Here is a 23,833-nt window from a genome sequence, read left to right as displayed (position 1 = left end):
TGAAAACCTACTTCCAGGATGTTCTTTCCTCCCCAATGGTAATCCTGATTGAAATGTTCCACCAGTAAGCGAGGACAAATACCCAGTGAACTGACAAGATTCCTTCATGTTGGATTCTCATAAACATAGGACTGGTTGAAATGTGGGAAAGTCTTGACCTGGACCTAGAAGGTTGACTTAAATCACGGCTCTGCTATATAATAGCTGATGGCCTTGAGCAGATCACCTGGACCCTCTGAGTCTCCAACTCACACCCTCAAAGTGAGATACTAATACTTACTGCATAGGGAGTTGTGGGAATTCAGTCAGTGAGATTTGTAGATTGCAGAAAACCACAAGGGGGTGAGGACCGCACAGCAGGTGGGGCATGGGAGTGAGGAGTACTGTTCTACTTGATCCTAGGAATACCTTGTCTCTCTGGGCAGGGCAAGTCGAGAGGAAGTAGACTCTTGCCAAAACAACATTAACTTAAGTCTCCAATCTGCTATGTGATCAGATTGATTGATTACTATAATCCTCAGCCTCTCAATTATCCCTCCACTGCTGGGTAAGGCAGCGTGTTTTATCTGACAAGATTATTTTGCTTTTTAAAATCTTGGTTTATTTTTATTCTCCCAGCCTATGATCCCAACAGGTTTTGTGTGTTTCTTCTGTTGTTTCCCTAAGCTTATCACTAATGCTAATTTTGGCTGAAGATAATTTTCCCCAATGCTTGATGCTTTTTGGCCTGAGTATTTAGCAATATGCTGAAATACAGATTAAAATAGTGAGCCCATTTTTTAAAAAGTGGGTGTAAAATGTGGGTGATTTGTTGTTGTTTTTTTCATCTTTGAGGTTTGTATGCAGGCACCTCTGTGATACTGCTTTCATTTTGAGACATTTTTTACACATAATCTGTTTTCTTTCCTCATAGAATGTCGGCATAGCTATAAAATAACATGATCACACTGAGATATAGAGTTATATAGCTGTTTGGTCTCACTTAGTAGCTAAGGTTCAAAACTATTAAGTCCAAATTTATGCTTTTGGAAATTACAAATGACCTCCTGCCATGGAATTCTATGGTTGGCTTTTAATAATTGAAACCATTACTTTCATCCCTCTAAGGCCAGGGATGCCCTTTAGTTGAACTCAATGGCTTGACAATAATTGGAGGGGAGGAGGGAGAATGCAGAAAGTAATAGTTTATGATAGAAAATCTGACTCTCATTGCCCTGGTTTTTCTGTATTCCTCAATGGTTGAACTTTTTATTCAACACATTCATAAACATTAAAGAAGCTTTTGCTAAATCTATAGCACGGTGCTAGATGGTTGGGAAGAAAGGCAAAGATTTATAAGATATGGCTCCTCTCCTCTACATTCTTATTGTGGACAAAAGACCCAGGTAATGCTGATTTTCCTTTGTCTCACCTTAGTCACAAACTTCATAGTCATAACCTAGACCTGGCCAATTTATGCATCCTACTCTCAGACCTCCTGACCCTATCTTTCCAGGTCATTTCCTCCAATACTCCCCAACTCCAACAATTTTTCAACCTCATCAGGACCTACAATCCATCCCTTTCACTGTCCCTGGCCCCTCTAAAGTCTTTACTTCCCCTTACTCACCTTATACTCCATGGCCCATCATTGACAATCAATCACTTGCATTATTAAGCCCCATTCACATTCCCTTAAGTCCCTTTTCCTTCATCGCATCTCCCTGGTAAAGCCCTGCTGAAACCCTCCCCTCCTGCTCTTCACCTGCACCCTAGCAGCTGACTGTAGCTTGAGAGAATGTCCACAACCACATTGACAAGTCTCATTTTAAACTCATGACTCCCAACTGCAGTGGCCCTAGAGCTGCTGGCAATCTTTCTACATTGTCACCATCTCATTCAGTCCTCCAGTTCCAAAGGTCATTGTTTTACATGCCCTCTTCTCTCTTCAAACCTCCAGCACCTCCTCTATCCTTTTACCTCTTTCTATTTCACTAAAGAGAAAAAAATAGAAGCTCTCATAAGAGAACTTCCCTATCCTGCCAACTCCTACTTCTCCTAACTAACTGCATCTGTACATAAGTGTCCTGCTTTCCCTCTTGTTGCTCTGGGTGATCTAGTTGGGTTCCTACCTAAAGCCAAACTCTTCCACTGCACACTGATCCCTTCCCTTCTTATTTATCACAAACATACTTCCAGCAATGATCTCTTCTCTTCTCTGATCAACAATTTTTCCTTTTCTATTGGGTCATTCCCAGCAACATGCAAATATGTTGAATTACCACCCGTCTTATAAAATGTAACTTCCCTGGTTCCCACTTTCCCCTGTAGCAACTGCCCTTGAGTTAGCAAATCTCCTTGAATGAGCCCTCTCAATTCAGTACTTTCAATTTCTCACTTTCATTCTTAAAATTGTTTCCCCCAAACTGCTTTTATCAAGATCTTTAATGATCTCCACATTATCAAATCCAATGGCCAATTTTCAATCTTCACCTAATTCGACTTACTGGCAGCATTTTACACTGTTGATTACTGCCTCCTTTTTAAAAATATTTTCATCCCTTGGCTTCTAGGTCATCACTCTCAGTCCTCCTCACTGGTTTTTCCTTCTCAATCTCCTTTCCTTGTTCCTCCTCACCCTCCTGAGTTCTGAAGACTCTTTCAGTGACATTCAGTCTCACAGCTTTACATTCAAGCCTAGATTTCTCCCTTGATATCCAATTGCCTACTCAAGTTCCACCTGGATATGTAATAGATATCTCAAACTCAATACATGTCCAAAGGAACACAATTCTCCCTCTTCCCCAAATCTACTTCTTCCTTTCTTACCCATCCTCCCAGTTATGCAGACTAAAGTCTTTGGAGTCAAACTTGACTCCTTTCTTTCTCTCACAACACATTCTAAATCTATCAGAAAATCTTTTTTTAAATATATTTTTATTAATTTTAAAGAGGGAGAGAGAGAGATAGAAACATTAATGATGAGAGAGAATCATTGATCAGCTGCCTCCTGCACGCCCCACACCGGGGATCGAGCCCCCAACCTGGGCATGTGCCCTGACTGGGAATCAAATTGTGACCTCCTGGTTCATAGGTCAATGCTCAACCACTGAACTACCCTGACTGGGCTATCAGAAAATCTTTTATATTTCCTTTTTCAAAATCTATCCAGACTCCAAACACCTTTCACCGCCTCCATTACTACCATCTTATCTAAGTTATCATTGTCTCTCACCTCTTACTATAAAAGATCCTCAACTTTGTCTCTCCTTCTGTCCTTTTCCTCTGAAATCTATTTTCAATCCAGCATATGGAGTAAGCTTTTAGAAAAAAAACCTAAGTAAAATAATGTAATTTCTCTGCTCAAACCCTCCAATTGATTCCCAACTCACTCAGAGTAAAAATCAAAGTCCTTCCCATGACCTGTCAGATCCCACCTTTCTGACCTCATTTCCTACGACTCAGCTCAGCCACACTAGTGTCCTTCCTAGAAAAGACCAGCGCTAGGCAGTAGTGTTTAAGACATAAAACAGATTATTTAGTTAGACGAACTGGGCTTTCATTACCACCTCTACCACTGTCTCTATCAGCAAAACAGACAAGGTTCTGAGAGATGAAATATGTTTAAAAAAAGAGATTTTCAATTTATACTACACAGTATTTTCTTGCAATTAAAAAATAATTTAAAATAACAAATACACAAGTGGTGGTGATATCTGAACCAAAGGGCTATCATGAGTATTACTTAAAAGAATATGTGTGCTCATTAAAATGGAGCTATAATTTAGCCCATCTTTCCACTGTTCTAAGTACAGAGCATTCATATTCTAAATAGCCAGTTGAATTTCACAGATAATAAAAGTGTGCCTTCTACGAAAGGTCCAATGTGCTTTCTTTCTCTTCTACAAAACCCTGGGATCCTTTCTAAGGGCCCCGTGGGGCTCTGTAAGAACAGTTTGAAAATCCTTACATGTGTATGGACATTACTGTACAGATGTCCACTGAATGACATTTGATTAGACAAACCTCAAACATTTTAAAGGAAGACCTTTAAAATAGATGGGGGCTTGGATTCATGATAGTAACTAGTTGAGGAAAGATCAAGGAAGCCTAGTTAAAAAGCCTAGTTAGAAAAGAAAATCCACTTGGTGATTAATATTTACTGAATGCAACTAATCTTGAAGTAGGCTTTCACTACCTCTCATTCTTTGAGTTTTTAGGTCATGCCTTACTTGTTTCTTCTACATCTTAACTCCTGCCATAATCTTTGAACAGGCACCACAAATATATGGCATATTTATCACTCTTCCCCTCTCCTCTGGGCAAATATTGCTAATCTATCATGGCACTCTTACTGCCTGGCCCTTAAAATGGCCTTCTCAACACAATAGTCCAGGCAGCCAGTATATTCAGCCATAGTTGCCATAAAATCTAAAACCTCTTTATCATCCTATGAAGGTTTCAATGTTCATTTAAGACATTCATCCAATAACCTAGCCTTGCAATTCCTAGACCTCTTTATTTGAACGACCTCTTCATTTCAATCATCACCCCCACCCTAGAACCTGCCATCAGTTGGAACAATCACCTGACATCCTTCTAGGTGACAATAATCTTCAATCTTTCAATGCTCTCATCACTTCACTTCTTCTGCCCAATGTCTTTAACCATGGCACCCCATTTTATCCAGAAGCTCCCCTTCTGGCTTTTCTTTCCAACCTTAGGTCCCACGGAGAAAGCATAAACTGCTCTTTGCCAACATCTTGAAATTCCTTGCCACCATCCATTCCCTCATACCTTGCGATACTCACCCAGAAAAAAATGGTACTGGGTTAGTGCTGCAGTTTTGTTTTTTCTCCAAGAAGCTGGGTGCTGATGGGAAAAATTCTACAATCACACAGATTCGTGCTGCAGCAGTCTCAAGGCCTTGACCTTCACCCAGGTTCTTCTTGTACTTGACTTTGATCAGCTCCCTCTCCCATTTCCCTTAGAGACTCTCAAATTTTCTCCATTTTCTGTAGGACTTTTTCCCAACAACTCCATTCTCAGAAAATAACCTTGTTGTTATTTATTGAGGAAAAAACACACACAAGGAAACAGCATTTATCTGACCACTTCAGTTTCTAAACTTTCCCTGCAAAAATATGTCTATAGCAATGCCTGCCCTTACCATTGATATGCAAACCATAATAAATAGAATTGCCCCAATACTGTTGTTATTCTCAATCTGTTGTGCTTGCCAGAGAATCCCCAAAGCCTTGCTTATGGAGTCCACCCTCATTCTTTCAACTACCTTCAGCTGGACCTAGATGGCTACCCATAAGCCCTGGTATCAGCCTAGGACCTGCCCACCTCTCTCAGGTCTGCAAGGCTATTTTAGCATTTTTCACCTTCTGTGCCAGGTCCCCAAGGCCACGTGATCATCTCTCATCTTATGAACAGAAAGAGGGCCCTCTGATTTTCATATTTCCTCTTTGGTCCCCCCCTTTTCATTCCCCCTAGAGCTCTTCCTGTATGCCCATCACTGAAGAAGGACCCCCTACCGGTAACAGCCAATCCTGCCAGCTGTGGTTTACAACCCTGGACCTTATCCACCGATTATATTCCCTATCATAAGCATTATAAATCTCTCCATATAGATTTTAATTGAAATCTCTCATAGTCTTAAAAATAAAATGGAATAAAAATGTAAACTTCCTACCCCATGAAGCTACTTCATTGTTTCCCTTCCTATTATCAGAAAACTCTTTACTATTAGCCTCCATTTCCTTAAAAACCTATTTCTTCCTTTCCTAACCCCTTAAAATGTGGCTACTGGCCCACAGTTTTACTGTACCTTCTTTCTTTAAGGTTAACAGTGAATAACTCCCAAAGCCAAGAGTCTCTTCCTGCTATTATCCACATAAGCCTTACACTCAAATATCTGTATTTTTTTATCTTCATCTTTTAAAAAAACTTTTCTACTCTAAAATAAAATATTCATACAAAATGTGTTTACCACATAAATATGAAGCTTGTTGTCCATGTAATAACTTCCCAGGTCAAGAAATTCAACAGTGCCAGAGTCCCAGGTATGGGCTGTACCCTCCCAATCCCCATCCCACCCTCCTAAGGATAACCACTGCCCTGACTTTTCGTCAATTACTTACTTGCTTTTCCTTATTCTTCTATCACTAGCATACAACCCGAATTACTTAGTTTTGCCTGTTTAAAACTTTATGTAAATAGAACCACATGATTATATATATATATATATATATATATATATATATATATATATATATATATATATACACACACACAGATGTATTTCTGGACCTGGCTTCTTTCACTCAACATTATATTTGTGAGATTTACCTATTTTCTTGTATTCAGCTGTAGATTATTATTTTTATTGCTCTTATAGTGTTCCACACTATATACCACAGTTTATTTATCCGTTGTACTGTTGATGGACATTTGGGTTGTTTTCAGATGGAGGCATATGGATAGTGCAGCTATGAACATTCTTGTATGTCTTTTGATGCATGAGCACACATTTCTTTTGGAGATATGCCTAAGAGTGACATTACTGACTCATAGATTGCTCATGGATGTTAGTTTTTCCCCCACTCCTTTTCTGGATCTTTCCTTTGCATTCACAAAGCCAGTTTGGAAGATAGAAATATAATTAAAAGACTCATACGCTTTAGATTTTTCAGTCCTATGGGACCCAAAATGGGGTGTTAGAGGCCTAATGCCTAAGTATTCTAGGGGCTCCAAGGGATGAAGGGATCGACACTCTTTGCCCTTTAAGATAGGGACAGAATGTTTGGGTCCCAATCACCTAGTTCAGTGTCTGGCACATAGCAATCACTTAATGAATGTTGGTTAATGAATGCATGATAATGGAGGGACTTGCAAAGCTTAGTGAAAGTAGTGTGGTGGTCAAGTGATCGTGGGAGGATGGGGAAAAGCTTGGCAGTCATTGCCAGGAGCTTCTAATGCCCAAGGAGATGTCTGACAAATGCAGGTTCAAATCAGAATGACTGGGCTCAACCAGGGGCCTTCTGCTGGTACCTTTGTTTTGGACAGGTGCCATCCCACTTTCTGATGTCATCCAAAAAGCAGAAGAAAAATATGATATTGTGCCTGAAGCCATTTTTAGAAGATGAGAGTAGAGTCATTTCTGCTTGTCACTGCTGCTTGCTCAGTTTGAACAAGCAAATGATTCAGAAATGAGCAAACCATTAGTGTAAAAAAAAAAAAAAAATCAATGTGTGAAATGCTCTGATAAAAACTACTGTGTGATGTTTTGAAAATGTAGTTTGAAAACTAGGCCACATTATTGTTGCTGGTTTGGAATATTTTGTCATCTGTTTTAGCTCACTTAACTTATTTTTTTTACTTCAAGAAAGTCTGGGGAAATCTACTATTATCCAAAGATTTAGAAAGTAAATATCTCACCCTCACCGAAAAGGGATTTTGAATATAAAATAAGATATGACAAGGTATCTTGTCTCCTTTAAATGCACAAGCAAATTTGCTTTGGTATTTATAAATTTCATAACCCGTGATTCATGTTCAGAGAGAAAGCAGCAGCCCAGGAGGGATTTGCTCACAGGAAAAGTGCACTTATTATATTAACTCAATTAGATCCACATTAAAATCTGTTCTCCATGTGGAAGAAACAGAACAATAGTGCATAAAACCACTGTAATTTGAAGTCCCAAGCAGCATCCTGGGTTTCAAATGACTCACAGAAAATTAATGAACAGCCTAAGCTCACAAATTAGGACAAAAATAGGATTTCCATAATTCTTCCTCCAATATGGTAGTGTAACAAGATGTTAGTAGTAGCCATAGAAATAGTGACTAATTTAAGATGTTTGTGACATAGAGAACAAGTGGGGGGAATGGCCCACAGTTCTTGATTCAATTGGCAAGAGCTTGCAACACATCGCCAAGTAAAAGTGGGGAATTCAAATCATCTTCAAATGTTGTTGAATTATTTTTTTTTTTATTTACTCATTTCCTCCAAAGACTCATGGACACAGACAACAGTATGGTGATTGTCAGAGGGAAAGGGGAGTTGGGGAAGTAGAACTGGTTAGAGGGGGGATAATGGTTGTGGAAGGAGACTTGACTTGGGATGGTACACACAATACAATATACAGATGATGTATTGTAGAATTGTATACCTGAAACCTATATAATTTTATTAACCAGTGTCACCCCAATAAATTCAACAAAAAATAAATTTTAAAAAATTGTAATGTTTATGTACCTACACTGACCTTATCAATAGCAAGTAATAAACTAATTTGGGAAGTAATTAAAGTGACTCATCCTTTGCATATAGGGGTGGACAAAAGTAGGTTTACAGTTGTGAGTACATCAAACACAAAGTTTATTCTTGTATTATTATTTATTATTGCATTACTTATTTGTATGCCAACTGTAAACCTACTTTTGCCTGAACCGGTATATAAGCAATGTATACATATATGTATATGTGTATATTATGCATGTATGAACATTTGTATGCATGTTCATACATGTGTGCATTGTTCTTATTGTCCTCTCTTCTAAATACATGATGAGGGCAGATTGTCCTGGCAAGTGTTACTACTGGGATAATATATATGTGGACTGCCACAGTCATCATGTTATTCATTTTGTTGTCTTTTCTCCCCCTAGGAAATTTCTGGAGGAATTAGATATGCAAACCCAGAATACTAAGAAATTGCTGTTTAGAAAGAAGTGAGCACAATAACACCATTCTACTGGTGAACCTGACTTCCTAAAATGAAAACAAGAGAGTTGCATTACTGTGTTGGCTTTGCAATTTCTTCACAAATTAAAAATGCTCTCTTCCCTCTAGCAGATCAGGAACTTCTGAATACCTGGTATCTAAATCAGTTTTCTGATTGAAATGAGTACAGACAAGCTCTGAGGCACTCTGTCTGGGAGAGGCAAGGAAGGATTTTCCGTTGGAGACTTTGAATGGACCACGACCCTGCTAACCCTTCATTTTAGACTTCTAGCCTCCAAAACTATGAGAAAACAAATTTTGTTGTCAAGCCACTTACCTAGTTTGTGGTACTATGACAGTCCTAGGAAATGAATACAATGATAACAATAATATTAATAGCAATGTTCCATATATTATGTGTTTTATGTATGTGCCAGTAACAATTCCAAGCGTAATACATGTGCTAATTCATTGGTCTTATGGTAGTTACTATTTATTATCCCCTGTTTCAGAGGAGGAAGCAGCCATGGAAAACTGATAGAAATGTGAAATGAGGAAATTTGTTTTCATGCCAATAAAACAAACCATCTAAGCAGCCTTCAAGTGTAGGCATCTCTCTAGCACAGGCCTCCTGGACAGGCTGTGGGGTGGGGTATCAGGAGGCATTGCCTCTGGCTTTAATTTTGCTATAAACTACCCCATAGTGCCTCTTGGGTATTCCTTTACTTGTATGTAAAGCCAGGGAAATTGGATGATCTCAGAAGTGCCTCCCAGCCCTGGAATGCTAAGACTCTACTCGAAACCTGTGCTTCAAATGATCAGATGGTGGTGACTTGCTAGGGCCCAGATTTGTCCTGATGTTGGGGTTTAATATTCTGGGAGACTGGCTGTGCAATTTCTCAAGACACAAGGCTATGGTTTTCCACTCAGGCCCATGACCTAGTGCTCAGATGTGGCCCTAGTCATCTGGCCCTAGGACTTGAAGGATCAACAGGACCCTGTGATGCCAGTGCCCCTGCCCTGGCCAGTGGCCCTTTACTATGTGGCCCTGGTAGGCAGCTTCTCTCTATGCTGGCTCAGGGAAAGCCTGTTTGAGCTCAGGGGGTGAGGATATTCCCAGGGGGGCAGCAAGCACAGAAGGCCCAGTGTGGATATGTCTGCAAAGCTTCATGATTGGTATAATGCTATTGAAATCAATGGCTGTTCAACCTCTTTATTTATTTCTAATCTATGCCATAGCATCACTCCAGGTCCACTAAGCCCTAAAAGATGAAGCTCTGGCCAGTCATGACACTCCTCCAGGTAATGTCCATTTGTTCTCCTAGCCAAACTATAATGCCAGACAAATAATCCTCGAATGTAGACGATGTACCTCAAATTCATTCACCACAGGCTGTGCTGCAATTCTGGGCCTGAGGGCTGGGATGTGCTGCTGTGAATGCTTCCTTCCATTTGCTGCTCACCGGAAGGTAAACCTCGCTGGTGCTTCAGAAGCTCTGATACCACCTACTTTGTCCTTGATCCTGTTCTGTAGAGTTAGAGTACACAAAGCCCGGGTTTTAATGGGGGTGAAACCAGACAGGTAACAGCATCTGGGTATAAACTAGACATTGACAGGTAGGCTGCTGTGGCAAACCCTGCTTATTGAATTCAGCATTATCTGGTTGAGAAGGTAATGGGGGGGGGGGGGCGCGGGGTGCTTAAACAGCAAAAATTTAGATGGGCCTTAACTTCTGTGGGCCTCGGTTTCTACACCTCACAGGTCTGGAGACCAGAAGTCCAAGATCAAAGTGCTGGCAGGTAGGTTCTTCCTGAGGCTGTGAGGGAAGGATCTGTTCCAAGCCTCTTTCCTTAGCTTACAGATGGCCATCTTCTCTCTGTGTATCTTCACAACGTCTTTCCTCGAGGAGTGTCAGTGTATTCAATTTTCCCCTTTTAATAAGGACATCAATCATATTGAATTAGGGGCCCTCTTTACTCCAGTGTGACCTCATCTTAATCTAACTAATTATATCTGCAATGACTGCTTCTAAATAAGAACACATTCAAAGGCACTGGGGGTTAAGACTTCAATACAGGAATTTTTGGTGAACACAGTTCAACTCTTAATACCCTCCAACTTTTTAGAAGACTTAATACTATTAGATGTCAGCAGAAATGACTTTTTAAGACTCTCCACAGAAGTGCAGTCTCAGACTCAGCGCTCTCAGCCCACCCCGATCTCTTGTCTGGCTATGTAAGAAAACTGAATCTATTTCTACAGCATTTCTCCTCCAGCTTTCCAGAGAGGCTGCAGAGCATAATCATGTGGGCTCTAAAGTTAGATTGCCTGCCTGAGAATCCCAGCTCCACCACTTACCAGCTCTGGCACCTTGGAAAGTTACTTAACTTCTGTGGGCCTCGATTTCTACATATATAAAATGGAGCATAAAAGTACTTCTCAGTCATAGATGTTATAGATTGAATTATGCCTTCCAAAATTCATATGTTGAAATCCTAACTCCCAGTACCTCAGAGTGTGCCCTTATTTGGAAATAGGGTCATTGCAGATGCAGTTAATTAAATTAAGGTCATATTGGAGTAGAGTGGGTCCCTAATCCAATATGACTAATGTCCTTATAAAAAGAACACTGTGTGAAAAGAAAGATATATAGGGAGAATGCAGCCATCTGCAAGCAAAGGAGAGGGGCCTGGAACAGATCCTTCCCTCACAGCTCTCAGAAGAAACCACCCTGCCAACGTCGTTATTTAGGACTTTTAGCCTCCAGAACTGTGAGACAAAAATTGTTGCCTAAGCCACTTGGTTTGTGGTACTGTGTTATGGCAGCCCTAGCAAACTAATACAAAGGGATATTAGTAAGGGTTCAATGAGCTATCCTATATAATAAAAGGCTAATATGCAAATTGTCCCCTCAACCGGGAGTTTGACCAGGGGGTTGGCCGGCCAACCACCCATGGCCTCGCCCCCCCAGCCAGCCTCACCCCCGATCAGCCCCCCCCACATCCAGATTGGGGTGGCCGGCTGAACCCCACCTGTGCACAAATTTGTGCACTAGGCCTCTCGTTTCATATAAAGCACTTAACATGGTTCCTGGTACTACATAAGCAGAATACAATGGAAAGCGCTGTTGTTATTATTGTTGTTGTTGACACACTATACTGCTAGTAAGTGGAGTAACAAGGTACTTATGTTGGATCTTTTGGGCACCAATCCCACATTTAGGCTCAAAGAAGCTTGGGGATATTTCCTGATGCTCTCCAGTTGACATGACCCCTTGCTCGAGCTCTTCTCACACCTTTCATTGTGAATTTACTTTAATTTCGTTTTTAATTAAAAATTGATTTATGTCCATAAAAGAGCATTTTAATTTTCAGGAAGAATAAAAACATAAAAACAAACTCCTTTAATTGGTTGCTTCTCAGAGGCAACCAATTTTGCAATATTTCTTTCCAATCTTTTCTTATGGCTTCTCTTACATAATTCTCTCCATACATACAATTAGATGCCCTGTTTTTTTTAGCATCGTATCATAGTATTTTCCATGTCATTCAGACATTTCATAAGGCTAACCTTTAATACACACACAACAGTCCATCTATGCATATGCACGATTTATTTTTAGCTTCCCTCTATTGTTCATTTATTATGTATATTTTAACGTCCGAAGTGCTTTCTTCTTGTGCCTGAAGTTAACATCTTGAAAATTGATTTTTTTTTTTTTTTTGCTTATATCTCACTCTTCTCCCCACTGATGTCTTTGTCTCTCTCTCTCCCTCATCCTGCTTCTCCCAATTTCAGCTTTATAAATTACATTTATAACATCTTTTTTAAATACCATTTCTATATTTGAGGAGTGTCCTCACACTCTCCATTTTATTAGGTGTCTACAATAGCCCTGTGGTATAAGCAGGGACTATAGAAACTAAAATGCAGACAAGGACTCTGCCAAGGTCACTTAACCCAGAAGACCCTCATTTAGTATCTACACAAGGTCACTATATGAAGGTTCTTTTGGACACATATTTTTAAAAGCAACACAAAATACACAAGGTTTGGGAAAATAGCTTTTCATTGTTCGTATTTCTCACTTTTCATTGCTCGTATCTCTCACTTAACCATGGTTATAGGTTTTTCCAAGAGTCTTAAAAATAAGGAAAAACAAAATTATTGCCACAGATATACCTGTGGTCTTTCAAACCTTATCAGCAAGTATTGCACTGACCTCCACACAGAATTCCCCACCTTGCTTCTATTGCCCCCCTCCCTTTTACAAGGAAGCAGAGTACTGATTTGTTAATGAGGATTGAGGATTGTCTCCTGTTACCTCTGGCTACATTGAGTTCTCTCCCGAGGGAAATAATACCCCTCAGAACCAGCCCTTCAGCGCTGTCTTTCCAGATTTAAAAAGCGGCTTGGACATTTACGAGGTCAGATTTCCCCTTTGTGCAGGTCCCTGGGGGCCAATGGGCTTCCTGAGGAATGTGGAGATAACCAGATTACCTGGGTCTTCTTTCCCAGATGGTCTCCCATCCTCTCTGGCTTCCCCATTTCCTCGTCAAAGAAAAATAATGAAATAATCTTAGTCCATGTTTAACCAAATATTAAACCTTGATTTTACCAGTTGTTCAAGACAATGTTTTCAAAGCCACAAACCTGTTTCAATAGCTGGAATAATACTAGTATTTTCCATAATAACAGAAAAACACGTTTTAAAAAACATTTTTTTTATTGATTTCAGAGAGGAAGCGGGAGGGAGAGAGAGAGATTGAAACATCAATGATGAGGGAGAATCATTGATCAGCTGCCTCTTGCAAGCCCCACACTGGGGATCGAGCCTGAAACCCAGGCATGTGCCTTGACCTGGAATCAAACTGTGACCTCCTGGTTCATAGGTTGATGCTCAGCCACTGAGCCACGCCAGCTGGACCGGAAAACACTTTTATAGCTTGTCATGTGCTAGCCATTGTTCTGAGCAGTTTATATTAATTCATTTAGTCCTCACAACAACCCTAGTTTGACATTCAATTATTGCCTTGTTTTCTAGATTGGCAAACTGAAACACAAAGTTATTTGCCTTGCCCTAAATGGCACATACAGCAAGAGCCTGAGGGAGACGTTGGAGAAGACAGTCCGGCTTCAGTTTGGATTCTTACTCGCTGCATTATGTGGACCTTTCAGGCACTGTGCTAGTCTCTTTATACACATCGTCTTATTTAATGTCCACATGATATAAGGTATATTATTTACCTCCATTTTACAGATGAGGACAATGAGGCTCAGGGGAGTTAAGTAACTTGCCCAGGTCACATATTGGTAAGCTCAGAGAAAAGAAATGAATTTGCCTTCCTGTTTCTCTGGTTTACGAAACCATTGACCCAGTGATGAGACATCTCAGAGAATGATGTGAATGCTGATCATAGAATCTTCCTAGGAATGAAGTGGAGCAATCAATAAGCAAAGTCTAAATAGGGCTGCTGTGCCGCTCTGCTGTGTGCTGCTGCCGTTCTCCTGAGGAACATAGCTTTTAGCACCACCACCCCAGGCTGACGGAGTCCCCAGGGAGCTGGGAGGCAAGGGGAGATTGATGACCATCTGCAAATAGACACCAGAGAGAGGGACACTGTAGGGGTGGGCTGTTATTTCAGATTAGGCAGAAAAACAGAATGGTGAGGCAACATGCAGAGAGATGCTTTGACCTTGACCTTTGGCAGGAAGAAAAATTAAGTCCAATCACTCACTTAATAAAAGGCATTCTTCAAAGAGACCCGATTTACACGGTTATTTCAACGGCATTTTGCCCTTGTGGAAAAACAAGCTTGGCTTTCAAATCATTTAAATTTGCATATTAGTGCAATGGGGAGCTTAATCTGGGAGGTAATGAGATCTCCCAAAGAAATGAGAACCATGAACTGAGGCACAATGAAGGCATGGAGCTGCTGGTAAAGATAAAATATTTATGGAGCTATGGGGCCCCGGGGCGGGGGCGGGGGGCGGGGGGCATGCAGGGACAGGAGGCATAGAAGAAGAGAACAAGAGGGAGGGGTGACTCCTGTGACTCCTGAATTTGGTTTCAGGAAAACAAGATTCTTAAGCACAGAGGACATTTTTTTTTAATGCAACTTTACAAAATGAGGTTACAGATTATTTTTCAGTTAGTATCAGGGAGGTTTTCATGTGGCAACAACTTTTCAGTCACAGCTGGGAACACATTCTTTCAGAAGCACAGATCCTTTGGTTGTTTTATTGCACTCTAGGGGGTATTGTTGAAAATAACAAGCTAGATTTCTTTCTGGGCTCATTGGTACCTGGGCCTGCATTGTGGCTCTATTCATCTTCCTAGGACAAGCAGCTGGCTTGAAATCTAACCCTGTAATTTGCCTTCCATAAGACTTCCTACGAGGGGGTCCCAGTCAGCCCATACTTCCCACTCCAAGGAAGCAGGATCCATTCGCAGCAAGAAATCTTGGCCCTTTAACATTTCAGAACTGAATCGTGTCCCATTCCTCACACAGGGTTATTTGCCCCACCCCAGTGCGCTGTCTCAGGGAACTGAGGCTGCTGTGGTATCCAGGTGGGGCTATTCACTGGACACAGGCAGAAATGAATGACAGTGCAATACAAAACTTTCAGGTAAACCTGCATCCTTGTGCTTCCATAAAGAGCAACAGAACAAGAAGAATAGCATTTCCACTTGTGTACAGATTGCACTCCGAATCATCTGGACACTGACATGAGGCCTAATTGATTGGAGAGGCCAGTGTTGCTATCAGCTGACCTGCTGTTTCCACTCTCACAGGGTCTGGTTGGCTGTCAACAAATGTAATTGAATGATGACCACAGAGCGAGAAGGCTAGAAATCTGATTCAGCCCTCTGAACAAGGCGCTGGCTGCTCAGGCTGCAAGGTTTGCGGTTCTGATATTTAGAAACACACAGTATGTTCAGGGGCACAAGCCAGAAAGTCAAGTCTTAACGGCATCGGCATCGTAGCACTTGAATGAATTGTGTGAGGTCCTTTGTGTTCATCCTTAACTTTGAGTGTGACCTTCAAAGCGCCCGAAGTGACAGTTCCATCCATTTCACAAACTTTACCCTTTTCTGTTGAGAAATTTTTCTTTTTTTTTTTTTTTATTATTAGTTAAGGTATTACAATGTGTCCTCATCCCCCCCATTAACCCCCAACCTCCCACACACACACAAACTCATGCTCCCATCCCCCTGTTGTCCATGTCCATTGGTTTGGCTTATATACATGTATACAAGTCCTTCAGTTGATCTCTTCCCCTTACCCCCGCCCTCCCCTACTTTCCTTCTGGGGATTGATAGCCTGATTGCTGTTTCTCAGTCTTTGGGTCTGTCCCTTTTCATCAGTCTATGTTGTTCTCTATAATCCACAAATGAGTGAGATCATGTGGTATTTATCTTTCTCTGACTGGCTTATTTCACTTAGCATAATGCTCTCCAGTTCCATCCATGCTGTTGCAAAAGGCAAGAGTTCCCTTTTTTTTTTACCGCAGCATAGTATTCCATTGTGTATATGTACCACAGTTTTCTAATCCACTCATCTGCTGATGGGCACTTAGGCTGTTTCCAAATCTTAGCTATGGTGAATTGTGCTGCTATGAACATAGGGGTGCATATATCCTTTCTGATTGGCGTTTCTGGTTTCTTGGGATATATTCCTAGTAGTGGGATCACTGGGTCAAATGGGAGTTCCATTTTTAGTCTTCTGAGGTAGCTCCATACTGTTCTCCACAGTGGCTGCACCAGTCTGCATTCCCACCAGCAGTGCAGAAGGGTTCCTTTTTCTCCACATCCTCTCCAACACTTGTTGTTTGTTGATTTGTTGATGATAGCCATTCTGACAGGTGTGAGATGATAACGCATTGTCGTTTTGATTTGCATCTCTCGTATAATTAGTGACTTTGAGCAGGTTTTCATATGTCTTTCAGCCTTCTGTATGTCCTCTTTCGAAAAGTGTCTATCTAGGTCCGTTGCCCATTTTTTTATTGGATTGTTTATCTTCCTTTTGTTAAGTTTCATGAGATCCCTGTAAATGTTGGAAATTAAACCCTTATCGGTGGTATCATTGGCAAATATGTTCTCCCATGTAGTGGGTCTTCTTGTTGTTTTGTTGATGGTTTCCTTTGCTGTGCAAAAGCTTTTTATTTTGATGTAGTCCCATTTGTTTATTTTCTCTTTAGTTTCCATTGCCCTAGGAGCATTATCAGAGAAGAAATTTCTTCGGCATATGTTTGCGATTTCGCTGCCTGTGGATTCCTCTAGTATTTTTATGGTTTCCCGTCTTACGTTTAAGTCTTTTATCCATTTTGAGTTTATTTTTGTGTATGGTGTGAGTTGGTGATCTAGTTTCATCCTTTTGCATGTATCTGTCCAATTTTCCCAACACCATTTATTGAAAAGACTGTCTTGACTCCATTGTATGCTCTTGCCTCCTTTGTTGAATATTAATTGGGCATAGTGGTTTGGGTTGATTTCTGGGGTCTCTATTCTATTCCATTGATCTATATGTTTGTTCTTGTGCCAGTACCAAGCTGTTTTAAGAACAGTGGCTTTGTAATACAGTTTGATATCTAGTATTGAGATCCCACCTACTTTGTTCTTTCTCAGGATTGCTGCAGCTATTCGGGGTCTTTTTTTATTCCAGATGAATTTTTGGAACGTTCGTTCTAGATCTGTGAAATATGCTGTTGGTAATTTAATGGGGATTGCATTGAATCTATAAATTGCTTTGGGTAGTATGGACATTTTGATGATGTTGATTCTACCAATCCATGAACACGGTATATTCTTCCATCTGTTTATGTCTTCCTCTATCTCTTTTTTCAGTGTCCTGTAGTTTTCAGCATATAAGTCTTTTACCTCCTCAGTTAAGTTTATTCCTAGGTATTTTAATTTTTTTGGTGCAATGGTAAATGGGATTGCTTCTGTAGTTTCACTTTCTGTAAGTTCACTATTGGTGTAAAGAAATGCCATGGATTTCTTAGCATTAATTTTGTATCCTGCTACATTGCCGAATTCATTTATTAAGTCTAATAATTTTTTGATGGAGTCTTTAGGGTTCTGTATGTACAGTATCATGTCATCTGCAAATAAGGACAGTTTTACTTCTTCTTTTCCAATCTGGATGCAAAAAACAGTGGTTAGATGCCACGAAGTAGGTGGCAATGCCTTAACCGTATGCGTGTTGTTAGGCCCGAGAGCCTCTTCCATCCTTGTCAAGGGGAGTGCTAACCTTCTCTCCTTTCATACAACACGAGAAATTTTTCTTTATATAACATCTCAAATGCCAACTCGCTCCTTTTCTGTCCTGTTTCTTATTCTCCTTGTCCCTTTCCCTGGGTTTCATATTTTCTCTTTAACTTTGCTATTTTTTTTCTTCTCTGTATCCAACATCTTTATTCTCCTCAAAGTTTAGAACAACCCCTTCTTAATAATTTGGTATTGCCCTATATATTCCCTACAAAAGATTAATATTTATTAATTTCTTCATTTTTGGTCCCACTCTGGGTCCTGCAAAGTTCAAAAACATTTTCGCATGGGTGACCCCTATTCAAATCACAACTGTTTCCTATTATTCTCTCACTTCATAGCTGGGAGTCTGGGCAGCTACTTGAGTTTACCACCAGGCATTTCCTCCAGTTGCAATCAAACTTGTTTTCTGATTGTTTTATGGTCACCCATTCCAAATGGTGAGGTACCTTGATGGTAGGTATATACTGGCATTGAGAAACTTAGGATGTACACTTTCAATTCAGTTATTTAAGTATTGATTATTTAAGCACTTTCCTAAGGACACTCACATGCTCCTTGAAGCTTAACACAGGTCCCAATGTTATTGTATTTGCACAAAATAGCCTGTGAAATGTCATGATAAAGCTAAAATAAAACTTAAAAAGCAGGCTAAGGGGACTTCAAGAAAAAAAGAATTGCATCGAAGATCAGTTAATACATGAATTATGCTTTAGGAATATGTGAAGAGAGGTATGAACCCTATCTTTGCATTTACTGTGAAATTCAGCTGTCATTCCATTACACTCTAATAGTAGATCTCTGGAAAAGAACAACCATACAGAAAGAAGACAAGAAATATGAGAACATTTTCATCTCAACTGCTTGTGTGTTTCAGCAGTAATAATAATAGCTACTAATCCTGTATTATATATTTGAAAGTTACTAAGAGAGTAGATTTTTAAAGTTCTTATCACAAACAGTAACAAAACATAACTATTTGAGGTGATGGATGCTAACTAAATTATAGTAATCATTTCACAATATATACATATATCAAATCATCATGTTGTACATCCAAAAATTATATCTCAATAAAACTAGGGAGAAAATAATACCTACCTCTATTGAGAGTGTCCTATCTGCTTCCAATGTTTTAACTGCTTTATGCACATGAACTTAGTAATTCCAATAGGCTTAGGTCCTAGGCATCTTTATCCCCGTTTTACAAATGAGATGATTAGATTAAAAACATACTGAAGGTCACACAGTTAATAAGTTGTCAGTCAGGCCAGGATTCAGCTTCAGGTATGTCTGATACCTAATCCCATACACTTAACCTCCCAGCTTTTAAGTTCTGTGCTTTATAGTCTATTCAATCTTTTCTCATGATTGACCAACGTAACATCCACTTGCTCCAAATAGGTCTTCCCATTTGCAGTCAGTCCCCATCCCACCCCCTAGGCCTGGGCAAACACTGATCTGCTTTCTGTCATTGCAGTTTTGTCTGGAATGTCATATAAACGGGGCGAACAGTTGGAAGTCTGTTGTGTCTGGCTTCTTTCATGTCGCATAAAGCTTTTGAAATTCATCAATGCTGTTGCTTGCACATGATGGTTATGTTTCCTCTCTTTTCTTTTATGCCACTCTACCAATCTCCCATCTTAAATGCAAAATACAATGAAACAAAATAAATATAGGAATAAAAAAGTAAACCTCTGGGGATGCCACAGCCTCCCTCCAGCCTCCCCTATCTCTCTCCTCTTTGTAGCCAAGCTTTTTGAAACAATCAGCCTTTTACTTTCTCCCCTCCCACTCGTTCCTCAGTCCATTGCATTCTGGTTTCAGTCCCATCCCACCTCTGAAACAAGCTCATGAACAACTCCCTTTGACTATATCCATGGACAGTTCACCTTTATCTTTCTTAGCGTTTTAGCCACATTTGATGCTACTGAGCACTCCTCCTTTAAACTCTCCCGATTCTCTTCTTTCCTCTCTGACCCCACCTTCTCAGCCTCCCTCTCAATATGCCTTTAACATAAGTGCTCCCTGGGGTGTAAGTCCTCAGACCTCTGTTGTGGTCACTTGCATCCCCTTCCTGGACAATTTCAACTATCCCCATCTCTCTAGCTCTGATCTCTTTCCTGAATTCCAGACAAATGTATGCTTCTGTCTAATAAACATCGGCATTTGAATGTCCCATAGATATCTCAGAATCATATATTCAAAATTAAACTCAACATTACAATGCCCCCCTCAGAAAAACAAACACACAAAACACCAAAATTGTTCCTCTACCTGTTCCCAGTTTTAGTAAATGGTTTTAGTATCAACCATTTGTCCAAATAAAAAATTCATGTTCAATAAATCACCAAGAATAGTCAATGCTACCTCCCAGATCTCAGAATCTGTATATTTCCCTCCATTCTTACTATCTACCCCAGTTCTAGCCACCATTACATCTTCCCATGAGCACAATGCTGCCCCATAATGTTTTCATCACTGTGATTTTTCTAAAACATAAATCGGATCTTTCGTCTTCCTGTTTAAAAGTATATAGTGTCTCAATCCCAAGCTCCTAAGAAAGCAAAGACCTCCATGACTGGGACCTATGACATTCCCTGGCCCCAGCTCACCTCCTCAGTCTTTACAGATAATCAATATCTTAGGTGTCAGCTGCTTGGGAGAGATCATCTGAATGTCCCTTGGATCCTAAACAGAAGAAACAAGGAATGTAACGAGTGACAGGTCCTTAAGAGGCTGGGTCTTGGCGATGACTGAGCTACTGGTTGCTGTCTGCTTCAGAGGAGAAGGTAAGTCCCCCAACGCAAAGGCAGAGGAGCTGTGTTCAGGCAGCAGTAGAACTTCCAAAGGAAGAGAAAGACAAGACAATGGAGAGAGGAGAGAAGCTCCCAGAGACGCCATCTTAGAAGTGTGGGGCTCAAATCAATCAACAGAGCCTCCCTTGCTCTGTCCCATATTTTGGAAGGTCTGGTCAAAAGGCTTCTAATGGGGACAAAAGCATTACTGAACTCAGAGAACTTCTCATTGTCACCAAGAGCATCTTTTAAATCGGCCAGCTTGGGTTTGGGGGTCCGGCAAAGAGAGCCCATAGCGCAGATGCCACTCCCTTCTCAGTTGTCTGACTGGAAACAAGGACCAGAGATCCGAAGTGAGCTTAACTTTGAGTTCAGTTTATCATTGAGTGTTTGCAGTTACCGGCTTTCTCTCAGGATGCCTTCCTACATCACACCTCACACCCCAACTCCTCTTTGATGAGTAGAGTTATCTCTTTGTAGAAGAGCCTCAATTACCAGACATAAGACCATCTTCCCAGAGTCGAGTTAACTGGGAGGCAAAATACACACACATTCTGGCCTTCTGCAAATCAGGAGCACCCAAAAAATTATTTTTCAAGAATTTGGTTAGGATTCCCAAGAAAAGATCTCAAAACAGTCATTGTAGGAAAAATGATTCCCCCCACCTCCCAGTTTACATTAAGGAAGGTGAGTATTGGTGAGGTTAGGTGGCTTGCCCAAGAACAGGTAATTTGTCCAAGGTCAGGTGACTTGCCTGAGATCCGGTGACTTGCTCAGGATCACACTATTAAGCTAGTATCAAAGCCAAGATTGAAAACCTGGTCTGACTTTGGGATAATATTTTTTCCACAATATCACACGTGGTTCAACAGCTGTGCACAGTCCCCTTCCTCGCCTCTACTCCAAAACAGCAGACACACCCCACTGTGGAACTTGCAAAATGCTTCTGAATAATCAGAATCTGTGATTCTACCACCCTCCGCTTACAGAGTTGGTTCATGTCGTTTCCTCCTTTTTGGGGGAGGTGGGATTGTAGAGAGACTGATGACTTCACTGTAGTGCATCCAGTGAGTCAGAGACTGAGCCAACTCCCCGGATTTGTCTTTCTGTTCCTGAGTCAGCTGGGCTAGTCAGCCTCCCACGCTGTAAACACACCACAGAGCAGGGAAACAATGAGGCTGCTTATGTAGGAAAGGCCTGCCTCCCTGCTGAGTGTCACCACATGTCCCTTTTCATGCACTTGAACAGTCCATTCCTGCAGTTGGTCACTAGGAAAACAGGCAAGATTGATGCTCTAAAATAGCCCCCTTGAAGGGGCTTGCTCCATGTCCTTGGCGATAAAAATAAACCCACCAGAGTCTCAGATTTGAGTGGAAGTGGGCAACAAAACTGAAGTGGAGACTGTGGCAAAGGATAAAGTCGTTAGGACCATCCAGCCAGGTGTGCCTCTACTGTGTCATGACATGTAAGACACACTGTCAGGAAATAAATATTACCTCTGCCCTGGAGAAAAACTGTCATCTTTCCTAACAATATCAAAACCTGAGCTTGTGGGGTAGCCACGAAGGAGGGAAAGATCTGCATCCCCTGAGGCAGTGTTTCTCAAACTGTAGTGAGCACTTTTTCAACATGCAGATATTTGGCCTCACTCCTAGAAGAATGGAGGTCTGGGCGGGGACAGGGTGCCTGAGCATCTGCATTTCTAATGATCACTTTCAGACCACACAAAGGTGCACTTCAGTGACTGCTGCTGCCGCTGGATGGCCTCAGTGGGGTGCTGTTTCCCATTTATTGCTCTTACAGTGTTTCCCCTTCCAAACATGCCTGGAGCATTTCAACAAGACTGTGCTCAAGGCATTGGAATAAAATAAAAATAAACAGAGAGTTGCTTGCAACTAAATAATCTGGTTTATAAGAGATTTCTCATCTTCAATGTGGAGTTCCCTACATGGTTATCTCTCAGCTGGACTCCAGCCTGGCCAGGCAAGAGGACATTATTTTTTACCACCCGGTGGGCATGTCTTCAAACATATGGAGATGCCTTGAAGTCCAGACTTAGGAGGGGAAAGCTCAGGAGGAGCCAAGATTTCCCCCTCCAGTCTACCAACACTCTCTTCTGAGGTTCACTCTTCTGTCTAGAAAACTACCCACCTCTGTCCTCAGCCATTGATTCTGGGAGAATCTACATCAGTGAGAAGATAAAATCCCCTAAACACTCATGATTTTACGTAAGCCACTGCCACATCTGGATCAACATCAATTCCAGAAAATAAAAGCCAGAGAGATTTTTTTTGGGGGGGAGGGGGGCGGTAGTTGAAGGGATCAATTCATCTCAGCTCATTCTGCACAAATCTTAGTGATCAGATCTTGGTGATCAGAGAGGCAGCAACTTGCAAAATAGGCTAGGTTTGACATTTCAACTTAGCCATTTGTCCATTTAACCAGCATTTTTTTGAACACCCACTCTATGCTAGATTTCATGATAAACACTGTAGAATAATTAACAAGACATGCTCTTGCCCCTGTCTTCACTGCACTTAGAGCCCAGCAGGTAAACAACTAAAACAACTAAACAAAAGCCAGATCTGATGGTTCACAAACCATATCTAGGCCTACGCAGTAAGTTAAACATCAGGGCATTTCCCATAAATATTTAGATTTCTAACTTCTTTAAAATCAGAAATGATGGCAAAAGCGGGCTTGTATTCCCCAGTGGCAACCCTTGTCTAGAGCTGAGATGTGGTCATTCATCTAGAAAAGCATGCACTCCCCAATTCGCCACACTCTCCACCTCTCCTAAGGACTCCACAGAGGGCTAGTTACACCCATTTGACTTACCTGTCCTGCACCCAAACACATCTGAGTTGAAGACTCTGGTGTTGAAGCGCATGGAAGAGGTCCTAACCTGGTCCAGAGAGTGAAAGGTGCAGTATCTCCCAGGAGATGAGAGGCAAGGAATGGAGTACGTTAGCAATGGAAGACAGAGGAAAGAGCATATGCGAAGCCCCGGAGATGAAGCTTGGAGAGTCTGAGAACAAGGGGACTGGTGT

General features: G+C 41.0%; 1 non-coding gene across 1 annotated transcript; it reads right to left on the bottom strand.

Moving 5' to 3' along the window:
* Positions 1 to 17,864: 17,864 nt before the first annotated feature.
* LOC118678053 lies at positions 17,865 to 17,990 on the bottom strand. Its single transcript, XR_004974727.1, has one exon. It is a non-coding gene; the product is annotated as a U6atac minor spliceosomal RNA (small nuclear RNA).
* Positions 17,991 to 23,833: the final 5,843 nt, after the last annotated feature.

This window comes from Myotis myotis, unplaced genomic scaffold, assembly GCF_014108235.1.
Source record: "Myotis myotis isolate mMyoMyo1 unplaced genomic scaffold, mMyoMyo1.p scaffold_m19_p_2, whole genome shotgun sequence".
Taxonomy (NCBI): Eukaryota; Metazoa; Chordata; class Mammalia; order Chiroptera; family Vespertilionidae; genus Myotis; species Myotis myotis.
Note: the sequence above shows the minus strand (reverse complement) of the source record. Positions and strands in the feature narration are given on the sequence as shown.